The following is a 9,440-nucleotide window of genomic DNA, read 5'->3' as shown; positions in this document are numbered from 1 at the left end:
GCGCATGGAAAGAGGCCTCCGTTTCTGTATATATTATGTTAACTAGTGGCGGTTTAGCGAGGAAAAAGAGGACCATGCTGTATAAAACGGATCTGATTCACTTAGGAAAGACAACTAGTTGGTTGGATTCCAGCACAAACGTAACCGATCCAAAAGATACTGACCTGCTAATTGCCCCAATTTCCCCTCGTTCTCTTCAGAACATGGAGAACGTGCTTCTACACCTGCATTGCTTGCTGTTTGGGGTTTCTGTACAGCACTTCGAGATATTAGCTGATGTACGAAGGGCTATATAAAATAAACTTGATTTGATTGATTTGATTTGATGATTTGAGACATGTTCTGCATTTTTGGGCTGATATGTACATTTCATGACCAAAAGTACGTGGACGCCTGCTCATCAAACATCTCATTCCAAAATCATGGGCATTATTATGGAGTTGGGTCCCCCCTGCTGCTATAACAGCCCCAACTCTTCTGGGAAGGATTTCCACTAGATGTTGGAACTTGCTTCCATTCAGCCACAAGAGCATTAATGAGGTTGGGCACTGATTGTGGGCGATTAGTCCTGGCTAACAGTCGGCATTCCAATTCATCCCAAAGGTGTTCGATGGAGTTCAGGTCAGGGCTCTGTGCACGCCATTCAAGTTCTTCCAAACCGATCTCGACAAACCATTTCTGTATGGACCTCGCTTTGTGCATGGGGGCATTGTCATGCTGAAACAGGAAAGGGCCTTCCCCAAACTGTTGCCACAAAGTTGGAAGCACAGAATCATCTAGAATGTCATTGTATGCTGTAACATTAAGATGTCCCTTCACTGGAACGTAGGGGCCTATTCCAAACCATGAAAAACAGCCCCAGACCATTTTTCCTCCTCCACCAAACTTTACAGTGGGCACTATGCATTGGGGCAGGTAGCATTCTCCTGGCATCCGCCAAACCCAAATTTGTCAGTTGGACTGCCAGATGGTGAAGCGTGATTCATCACTCCAGAGAATGCGTTTCCACTGCTCCAGAGTCCAATTTCAGCGAGCTTTACAACACTCCAGCCGACCCTTGGCCTTGCGRATGGTGATGTTAGGCTTGTGTGTGGCTGCTCGGCCATGGAAACTCATTTCATTAAGCTCCTGACGAATAGTTAGTGTGCTGACGTTGCTTCCAGAGGCAGTTTGGAACTTTGTAGTGAATGTTGCAACTGAGAACAGACTATTTTTACACACTGCGCGCTTCAGCACTCGGCGGTCCCGTTCTGCGAGCTTGTGTTGCCTACCGCTTTGCGGCCGAACTGTAGTTGCTCCTAGACATTTCAGCTTCACAATAACAGCACTTACTGTTGACCAGGCAGCTCTAGTAGGGCAGYAATTTGACAAACTGACTTGTTGGATAGGTGGCATTCTATGACTGTGCCGCATTGAAAGTCACTGAGCTGTTAAGTAAGGTCATTCTACTGCCAATGTTTGTCTATGGAGATTGCATGGCTTTGTGCTCAATTTTAGCAACGGGTGTCTGAAATTTGAAGGGGTGTCCACATACGTTTGTGTGTATATATAGTGTAGCTGTGCTCCTGGGGAAGCTACACTCAATATAGGAATTCCTTCACCTACATCTTTGCAACTGACCTACGCAATCAATGAAGTGCCGAACTGACGGAAATAAAACAAGACAGGGAGTCCATTCAGTGGCAGAATTTCCCACCTCTGAGCTCAGTGTTTATCTGGGCTGTGGTTCCTGAAGGAGTCGGGCTTTTTAGTAGAACGATGGTAAAGCTGACCGCTACTGTTCTCTGATATAAACAACCTCGGAGGAATCTGACTCCTCTCGAACAGGGCTACTGAAAACCTCTTCATGAGTTTGGATAAGGATTAATGTGGATGTGTCGCCTCTTGGCATGCTCAAGCCCTCTCTAATTTGCTCGCTCTCTTTTRTTTACTTTTGTTCCCCACAGGTACTCAGTCAGTTGGAAGGAAGAATTCAGCCCATACCACCTCCATCTCGGAACCATTCGGAATCMTGTCCTGTGCTCTGATTTGGATTTCTACTCAATCTTCTGGTTTGGATGTTCACTCTGTACCGGTTTGGCTCATCGAATCCCACCGCCTTTGTTGGATGATTCAGAAGCTGAGGTAAGAGTGATTCTTCGTCCTCCTCTTTGTGTGTTACTAACAGATAACTTTAAKATTATGGAGAATGACCGAGAGAACGCTAATGTGATGGAAATCTGAGGAGATGCTGAAAGAATAGGCCTACAAATGGAGACTTGAGGCTCAGTGGACCGAGAGGCCTCTGGGTTTCTTTGTACAAATGTGTCCTGTGACAGCCAGATTAATGAGTCCCAGTGCGAAGCTGGCCAATTTGTTTGATGCGGCCACCCAATAACGTGTGTTTTGATAAAAATGCTTGTCTCAACAAGCCTCTTTTCTCCTGTTGTTGGGTTGAAGTTGTGCTGCGTCTCCGAGGTTGCCTCAGGGCGAGGATCCCACGGGAAAGGCTCTGACCTGTTTGAGTGACCGCATGGAACCCATCCAGCAACATTTGTTGGTTGAGCAGGGACGCTTATCTAAGGCATCACATTTCAGATCACATTTTTCTGCACGTTAGCCGTTTAGGCTGTGGGGGATTTCAACTGATGTGAACCGTGTTAGCCAGGTGAAGTACCTCTCAGGTGCGGTGTGTGGTCACATCAAGTCAAGCAACAATTCCCATATTGCAACCGTAAACTGTTCTAAATCTGTTACGGGTCGTTCCATTTCAATCACCTTTTGACCGAACCCCTTTTAGATTTGAAGAAAACTTTCTATACATATTTGCACATGTTAGAAGTGGTCAGAAAGTGAATTTTTGGACCTGACTGCCAAAACATTTAGGTGAGAGAGTTGCTCAGAGTTGACTCATTTAGCATACCCCACCCTACCATGAGACCATGTCTTCATCACTGGAAAAGATACATCGTTGAGTTTGAGATCATTTAACAGGGTTGTCAAACTTTGTAATAATTTATTGAAAAAAAGTTATATTTTTTATCCTTTAACGTCAATTATCTAAATGCGTAAACTAAAAAAAATAAAATGTTGTAGCTAACCATGAATATGTTGTAGCTAAGACCCTATTTGACATAATCTGAGGTGATGTACCCGCCATCGGTTGAGACATTTCAATCAGAAATATAATTCATAGAATGAACATATCCCTTCAGACCACTGCAATTTAGCTGGTACATCATTGACATTTTAATTTAATTGAAATTTTCACATCCAGTTACTACCACAAAATGGCTGCTGGTCCACCCACCGTTGAATGTCTATTCTATTATCTATATTTCTATGATTTCAATAGGTTTCCTATTTTAAGTTTGACAGTATAATTTAAAACGACTGATATTCCCGTTCGTCAACAATCTCTGATGTGGACTGCCAACCATCTGTGCTATCATTTAAAAGAGAYTACATTTATCAGCCAAAACATGACACCCACCCTGTATTCAATAGCATGRTCTGTCTCAACCGATGGCGGGCACAACACAAACATCTCAGATTGTCAAATAATGACAAAAAGCTACAACATATGTGAGAATGAAAAATTATCAGAGTTTACACGTTTTTAGATKATTTACATTAAAGGTTAAACAATTACATTTTTATTACAAAACTTTTTTTAAAGAAATTATTAAATACAGTACTTTGACAACCCTGTCTGGGGGCTTTTAAATMATGTCAAACTCAACCGTTTCTCTTTTCCAGTGATGAAGACATGGATGTCTCATGGTAGACTGGGGTATGCAAAATGGCTTAACTTTGAGCACCTCTATCTCCTAAATGTTTTGACATTCACGTCCAAAAAGTGACTTTGACTACTTGTACCGTGGGCAAATGATGTATAGAAAGTTTCATTCAAATCAAAAAGTGACTGAAATCAAATGGAACTGCAATCCTTTTTGGTGGAATTCGGATTATTCAGAATGTACAAATTGTAGAATGTAGGCCTAATTGCTGTACACTATATGATAATTGTCAAAAAACATAAGAACCAAAGTCACAGGGATCCTTTTTAACAGATTCCTTTGAATCGAACATGCCTAACTAGATGTCTTTTAGACCCATTACTTGTGGCATTTTATAGATGTTCTCTTATCCAGCAGCTCCTCAGGTAATACTCCATTTCCTAATTTCCTCTCACAGATGAAAGGGCTGAAGCATTGTGGCTTTATGCTGTGGAGCTATTACCATCTGGAGCAATTACTGTCAATCGCTGCTGCCTATTTTACAGTTATTAGCACAAAATGTTCCTTTCTCCCCGTGTATTACTTTCCAAATGGGATTCGGATGGACTGCTCATTTCAAGATGTCCGAGGATTTCTTCAGTGGATTTCAGATTTACCTCAGATACTCTACATCATTTGAAGCAAAACTCGGGGCAAAACGAAATTGTCTGATGTCCTACTGTACCTCCATTCGCAAACTTTTGATATTTTACATTTTAGGTAAAAGTATTAATGAATTTGAATACATGAACTTGAATACATTAAGTGCCCTATCTATAGGCCATTATAGTGCTAGCTTTTGTGCTTCAGTTGCATTTTTATAGGGACAGACATAATCAAGAACATGCCTTTATCACAGCTTAGAGACTGACAGGGGAAGGTGGGGATTGGGGGTACCAATGACTGTATATATGAATGGACAAAGCCATCGATCACGTGAAACCATTCATTCCTACGTGAAGACTCAACAGCGCATTGCAGCCAAATTGAGGTCGGTTAAGATGGTGTCTCATGGAGACATAACATGCACAGTTTGTGCGATTTAAAAAAATAATTGGTTCAAGGACATGCATCTGGTTTGTTCGACGCAATTATTGGTACCATGATTGTCTTCAAAATGTGTTTGTTTACACATAGATTGGCCACGAAGCTTGCCATTTTCCCATTCACTATAATAGGGGATCCTGTTTTCTGCTAACAATGCCTGCAGTACCGCGTCCGGCCTTGAACTACCATGAGAGGGGGCCATCGTCCTCCCCGAGGGGTGGGCAGTTAGTTCAAATGCTTTGACCTCCTGTCGCTTATCTCTCCTCCCCTTCTGTTCACACATTGCTCTCATAATGTACAAGCAGGGAGTGGGGGTTAAGGGGGGGTTGTGCTTTGTTGACATTTTCAGACTAGTCATATCCATCAAAAACATGGGCGGTGAAACGTTAGTCCCACCCACTCTGCCCTAATCTGATTTAGCAGGGTCTAGGGAAGATGGAGTGAGTGGGGGGAAGGGAGGATGAGAGGGAGAGGCATGTTCTGCATAGTTTGGGTGACTTGATGCTCTCAAGGAAATGGAGAAACACTTCTAAGCCTTTTGAACTTTAGTCAGGGGAAGACGGGCCTAATACCCCTTCTCCCTTAGACATCCATTTTGACCATTACTCAGTGGAGATGGAAGAAACCATTAACCTTATGGTTGTTGCTTGTGATTCTTCAAATGTCAGTCCACAACTCTTTTTTTCCCCCGGCTTTGTGCGCATTACGTGCATCCTTCTGTTACAGGGGTTTGTAGCGTTGTTGATGATTTTCCAAGACTTTTGAAAGMTGTCCTTTTGAGTGACTTAGTTGGTAAGATGTGGCTGACTCGGAAAGGAGTGTTTGGTGAAAATGCAACAAAAAAATAATAATTAATTGTTTCTCTAACAAGTTACTTGTTTAGATGGGTTGGAAGTGTAATTGAGGTAAAGGGTCATGTCTGGGAGAGCCTGGTGTCCATGGCAACAAGACTTTTACCATGTCATGTGACCTCACCTGTGAGAAGGGGCTTTGGAGAATTGGGGGATTCTCAGTCTGAGGAGTCAGAGGACATTACACTTATTAAAAGCTRGCGTGGGTTTAACCGCAAGTAGTCAAGTTGTTTCCGGTGTGCCGTCTCGTACTTCCTTATCAATTTACCGTTCRTATTTGGTTAAAGTATATGTCTTACCCGAGGAAGCCATCAACCACCCATAGTCTCCATGTTTTTGCTCAGAACTTTTTAAAGCACATGGTGGGTTAAGATCTAAAAGTCTTTAACGGTGGAAGTCTGGTAGAAGAGGGGGTTAAGCTGACAGGTCTGGCTCCCTGGGCAGGGCTGTACTTGGTAAAGGGGAGATAGAAGCTTGAGCTGCTCAGTCCAGTTGTCAGGGAGGGTCTACGTCGATCTGTGGATTAAACCAGATCAGAACCCCGCCCCCCCCTTTTTTAAGTGCTATAAGTCCCCCCTCCTTGAGCCCAGAAGGGCAGATGGACTGTTGCCATGTGAAGGTATTTCCCCTAATTTAAATTGGCACTGCAGAGTTGTGGTGGCATAGACCAATGGYGTGAGGGGATACTTGTCCTGATTTAGCCCTTAGAGACTGCCGTGTTTGGTGGAAAGCGGGCTAGGGAGGGATACATGTTTTCTGAGGTATGGATGAAGGTCAAAGGTATGTTACCAGAGCATTGACCAGTTTTACGGTGTCCCAGAAAGTTATGTTCGGCTAAACCTTACACTATAGAACACCTTATTTCTTTAATTTGCCAAAAAAGAAAGCAAACATGTCTTTGATCCCCCTACAAACCATTTTTAAGAAGCATACTCCATTCCTCAAAGCTAGGACATTTGATATGAAACGTCAACGATTTTAAAATCTATTAGCAAAAACCCCAAATAACAATTTCCTCAAAGGCACWGAGCGATGGAACCCCACTTTCAGCGCATGTAATCTGATGACTCAGCTGAGAAATTAATCTCCACACCCTATACATCTACTAAATGACTCCAAATATAGCACTATTTTCTGGCTTTTACACCCTCAAGTAAGCTTCCCATTTAATCCTGTGTCACGTACCTTTTGCGTCTTTTAGCGATTCGATTCTAGTTCTTAATGTGCCATGGCATAGTATAGTCTATGGCTCTTAGCTTCCTCTAGTACATATCAATCAATCAATTTTATTTTATATAGCCCTTCGTACATCAGCTAATATCTCGAAGTGCTGTACAGACACCCAGCCTAAAACCCCAAACAGCTAGTAATGCAGGTGTAGAAGCACGGTGTTGTGCCAGATATTGAATGCAACATTGAATGCAACATATCACAGTGTTGTGCCAGATACTGTATCAAGCACCACAGAGTGCCAGCTAGCACTTTCCCCCCAGTCTGAACATAGCCTAGACCTTCTTGATCCTGTGAACTTTAAGTATTTGGGGGTTTTACTTTGGAGTTTTGGGATGACATTTTAACAGTGGAGGAAAAAGCACCGCAGATATCAAACTACACATGTTGCATTCATTTCAAGAACTCCCAAAAACCAAAACTCCATTATTCAACCTGTAAGCTTTTACTATATTTTTGGGATTATYATGTGATCTTGAACCAATCTCCGTCTCATCGGACTCCTCAGACGTCATCTCATCAGACATCGTCTCGTGTTTTCATGGTTAGGGGAAATACCTTCACATGGCAACAATGCACCATGACCTCTAACCTATAGTCCTTGTGACCTCACCATCCTTATTCTTGGAAGGTTTTCCCAGACAATTTGACATTTAGTTCCGGTAGTGTTCTCCTCCAATCAAGTAGAGCATGACTAAGACGAGACGAAGCACTGATTGACGTCACGAGCGTAACTTATAGCGTAACCCTTGTTTTGTGACCCATAGGCGCTACAATATCCTCTGGGAATCTCTGCACTGACACCTGGTTCTCTGCCAAGATGTGCCAAGAGTCTCTCTCATGATTTAAGACATGCCAGCAGTGCCCTGGCTAAGCCTATGCAATATTCACACTCCACAGTTAACATGATTGGATTAGCATGTTTGGATCATGGCACAAAATGGCTGATGTCCAAACCTTGGTTCGTGCATATACAGTTTTCTCTCTTGAACCTTGCCCAATGCCCAAACAAGAAATATCATAGGTCTGCCGAATGGCTGATTTGTTGATAAAGCATCTCAATTTAGCATTTGCAAATTACACAACATCAAGCAGTTGACTAAGACAAATTTGACTTCCAAGATTTCCAAGAAAAGCGGGTTCATGGGTAGCCCTGCTCTATTACCTGATCTCAGCCCTACTGTCCTGCTCCCCCTATAGCTTTTAGTTTCAGTTATTTTAATTGAATACAGCTATTCTGTTTCCTGAGCACAAGAGATTGCGTGTTCATTAAAGAAATCCTGATTAGAATGAAAGAGTGATTACGGTGGGGTGGCCATTACTCCCCACGTGAAAGCTCCCTCCTGCTCATTTGTCTAATGGAAGACTGCTTAGAGCTCCCCCAAAAGCCATTAATTAGCTTAAGTGGACCCTCAGGGTTCCGGCCACTCTTACTCCCCCCTCCAGGAATGTGAGTGACCACGTTGCTCGTTGTCTAGTTGTTCTCCTTTGGCTATACTGTTGTCAATGTTAATAATAGGGACAGTAGGGAGGTATAGTAATTTCAGTTGTGTTTTTGTCTCCTTAGACTGTAGGTGCCCACAGGCGTGTGTCGAGAGAGAGACACACATTCATGAGGGACTTTACTTAATTGTATTGTCTTTAACATGAAACAATTGACATTTACTATGACCGAGCTTATTAAAAGCAGTTTCAGAGGAGTTTCTCTCAGTATGTCCCATATGACACGGCACGATGGCACCAAACAAATGTGAGATACTGTGCCATATCTCTTTGGATAATTCATATCTAAACATCCCTTATCTGTCTGTGTCCTGAGGGCCAACACTTCTGGGGTTCATTCCTCAGTATCTCCGCGCACAAAACTTCGACAGATGCAGGTTGAATGCAATTAGTGAAATAATTAACATACAAATAATGATAGCAAGCTTTCCTGGGGATATTTCTCAAGCTAATTGACATTCAAGGCAGAAATGAGGGTCTCCTACCTTCCCCTTCTTCTGCATGCGTACACAATCCACTTGGCTACCATTTGTGAGGTCATATATAATATTCCCATGTCTCAAGGACAATGGAAGTGTATTGCCTCTGTGTGTGTTTCGTTTAACAACGGATGCCTGCACACATACAGGTCGTGCATAGGTCGGACGCGCGCACACGGGCCAAATCCCTTCGCAATAGGGACCTGTTGGCTCTGCTGCAGTCGCAGTCTGACTGTGCAGTTTTAGCCGCCCAGTTTGCATTGTTAAACCACCGAGTTTCTAAACATCGTGAGACTTCTGGGAATGCTTGTGAAACGGATCAAACCGACCAGGGTTTGAAAAAAAATACTTTTTAGTTGTTCATTTTATCTTGAAATCTAAAGTCACAACCTAGATTGGAGACGACGTCTTTAAATATTCGAGCATGTTATTACTACCAACCTCGTGAAAGTGACAAACCGACGCGTTTACATTTTCATTAAAAAAAATTAAAAAACGTATCAAAGGAGTGCCTTTTGATTTTACGGCCTGCACGTGAGCTTAGCTCGCCAACGACATCGCCTGCACGTGAG

The 9,440-nt window shown here is 42.8% G+C and overlaps 1 protein-coding gene across 3 annotated transcripts in view; it reads left to right on the top strand.

Moving 5' to 3' along the window:
• The window catches only part of LOC111955939 (semaphorin-6D-like), a 102,267-nt gene that overhangs the window by 16,586 nt on the left and 76,241 nt on the right, over positions 1-9,440 (top strand). For all 3 annotated transcript variants that reach the window (XM_070436283.1, XM_023976327.3, XM_070436281.1), the window contains exon 2: positions 1,947-2,124. The gene's annotated coding sequence lies outside the window, so the exon portion shown is untranslated. The remainder of the gene's footprint in view (positions 1-1,946; positions 2,125-9,440) is intronic.

Source organism: Salvelinus sp. IW2-2015, linkage group LG31, assembly GCF_002910315.2.
Source record: "Salvelinus sp. IW2-2015 linkage group LG31, ASM291031v2, whole genome shotgun sequence".
Taxonomy (NCBI): Eukaryota; Metazoa; Chordata; class Actinopteri; order Salmoniformes; family Salmonidae; genus Salvelinus; species Salvelinus sp. IW2-2015.
This window is presented reverse-complemented; position numbering and strand designations above follow the sequence as displayed.